This window comes from Condylura cristata, unplaced genomic scaffold (assembly GCF_000260355.1).
Source record: "Condylura cristata isolate star-nosed mole 26May11 unplaced genomic scaffold, ConCri1.0 scaffold00028, whole genome shotgun sequence".
In the NCBI taxonomy this organism is placed as follows: domain Eukaryota; kingdom Metazoa; phylum Chordata; class Mammalia; order Eulipotyphla; family Talpidae; genus Condylura; species Condylura cristata.
This window is the reverse complement of record NW_004567129.1, coordinates 5617893-5620717: the sequence shown is the minus strand read 5'-3', so window position 1 is coordinate 5620717 and position 2825 is coordinate 5617893.

The following is a 2825-nucleotide window of genomic DNA, read 5'->3' as shown; positions in this document are numbered from 1 at the left end:
TCGCCTCCGGGGCAGGCGGGAATCGAACTCATGCCGAAGTGGCTTCAGTTTCTTAGTGCAGTGCTTTAACCCGCTGCGCCACCAGGGAGGGCCCCCATCTGATATTTTTTTATCCCCTCTGAATCATTTCGCTGAACATAATCCCTTCCAGCTCCATCCATGTTGCTGAAAATGACATGTGTTTACCTTTTTGACTGCCGAATAATATTCCATTATCTTTATTTGCCACATCTTCTTGATCCAGTCATCTGTTTTTGGGCATTTAGATTGTTTCCATATCTTAGCTATTTTTTTTTATATTTTTAACATGAGGTATGATATATCAAGAAATGAACTTCTGATTAATTTTCTTGAATCTAAAACAAGATACCTTATATGAATCTTAAACAAGATATCTTATGAGAAGATACCTAAAAACCATAAATTGATTGATAGATGTGCTTGTGCATTCAACAACTTCTATGTGCTTCACTTCTTTTGGAGACAGAGTAAAAGAGCAGGATTGTTTGAAATGATAATGAGCGATCATTTAGCTTCTCAAAGGCTGTTTCTTCATTTGGAAATGGAGATGACAGGTGCCCTACAGAGTGATTTTGAGTGTTCTTGGAGGTGGTAGAAATGAAATCCTTTGCAAGAAACAAGGCAGAAGTTTAAATGTGCCCCCTGTCTACTTCCTCCCCATTTCACATATGGTTTAATTATATTTCAGAAAAGCATTTTATGTATTTTTTCCAAATACTTTTTCCCAGTCAAATAAATTTTTAATTTTTTGTGTGTCTCTTCCACTGGCTCTCATATCAGTTTTTACTAAGGATTGCAGGAAGGCCCAATGGATGGACAGAGATTCTATAGGGAGATGTGAGCTGCAGTGCAAACATGTCCTTCTATTATTTGACTGCATCCTGATTCCCTTCAGCTGTAGTTTTTGCACACACATCACATTGTGTCATTATAATCATAACAGCTGATTGATTTTAAAGCATAGGTCTCCATTGCTCGGAAAACCTCCAGTAAGCTTTGGCTGACTGATTGCCCAGTTAGAGAAATTTATGTGTCTGGAAAGCAAGAGGTAAGAGTATGCAGTGTCTTGGGTTTTGATTTTATATCTTTAGTTGCCTTGAGAATGGTTATTTATTTATTTATTTTACCCCTTCAAATACCTTGATGGAGTCAACTTTCTTCTGTAATACCAATGGACTTCCACAACCTTTGTGATAAAAATGTAGCCCCCAGACTGGCAGGATCAGCAATAGCAGGGAGCTTGTTAGAAAGGCAAAATATTAGGTTCCAACCCAGACATATTGAATGAAAAATCAGAACCTGCCTAATCACTATCATCCCATGATTACTGTGCACTGGGAAGATGAAGATACATAGCTTTATAGCACTGAGGTTTTTGTGGTATTAGTAGGGTCAGGGCTGAGCACTAACCATAAAGACAATGTGTACCTGTGGACTCTGAAGACCACCCTTAAGAGATGTTATGAATGATGCAGACTCATTACTTTTCTGCCAGGTGCTCGATGCTTTTGTCTTGACTTCATTTGCCTCTCTCTTTAGGTCTGTGGTTCCAGTGGATACCAGTCACCAAAACTGCTATATTCTCTTCCCATGCCCCACCTAAAAAAAAAAAAAAAGCCTCCTAAGACCTTGCTGACTGGATTCAGTTAGAGAAATCCTAGTATTGAGAAAGGATGCTTATCTCTCTAGTGAAAGCATCCTTGCTTTTTCAAATATCTGATGAATGGACTTGAGTATCCTTTTCAGGTACATGTGGTTGAGGGGTGGGAGTTGTGAGATTGCTGGGAGTTGTGAGATTGCTGGGAGTTGTGAGATTGTTCGAGAGACTCCTGCCTGACAGCAGGGTTGTTTTGTTGTTTGTTTTGTTTTTGTTTTCATCTCAATACCAATGACAGAGTTTTTCTGAGATCCAAAATCTCCAAGTTTATGTTTGAGAAATTGTGGTTTAGCTTTCTCTTCTCTGTTCTCTATGAGGAATTTGGGTGTCTGGAATTTGGTAATGACTAAGATTGGGGTCCAGCAAATCTGTCCATTTGTATCCATTTTTAGCAGCGTTGATTGTTTTCTTGCCTTTCCTATTCAAAATCTTTGAGTATTCAGCAGATAGTTATTAAACTTATAGCAGAATAACTTCTGGCATATTCTCATGAACTGTATTTTTGTAACTAAGGCTAAAGTGTAAGTTTGGTCTCAGATCCTAAGAGCAACAAAAGGAAAAAATTATTGGAGTGGGGGCTTATTGACTCACATTGAGCTGAACTCCAAGCCTGGATGGAACTAGGGATCTTCAAATGCATGGGCCAGCATACAACCAGAGATGAGGGTTGTATGCTGAAATTCAAAACTACAGTTATTGGAAAAAAAAAAGGGGGTGTCTCTTCATACATCTTTATGTATGAACTGCCCTATAACTAGCCAGTGAACTTCAACCAAGTAACATAGTTCTTTGCTCCAACCCACTTTTCTGCCAATACATTTTAACCTAAATAACTTATTCCCTGTCTTTATCAGTAAGGTAGATTTAACTTTATCTCTTACTTCTTTCCAAATGATTTGTAATAATATTAATCTAGTCTGTGCACATCAGGCAGTGAGCCCATTGATACCTGAGCTGGCTCCTGATTTGCCACTTAGCAGCTTGTGGGGCCTCTGGCAAGCTATTTAATCTCCCTATGCTTCAGTTTCTTCATTTGTAAAATGGGGACAATGAAAGGATCAATTTGCAGGATTGTTTGAGGACTAAGTGAATTAATATTTGTTTACATTATCTGTGGTTCATTCCTGGCAATAAGCGAGTACCACTT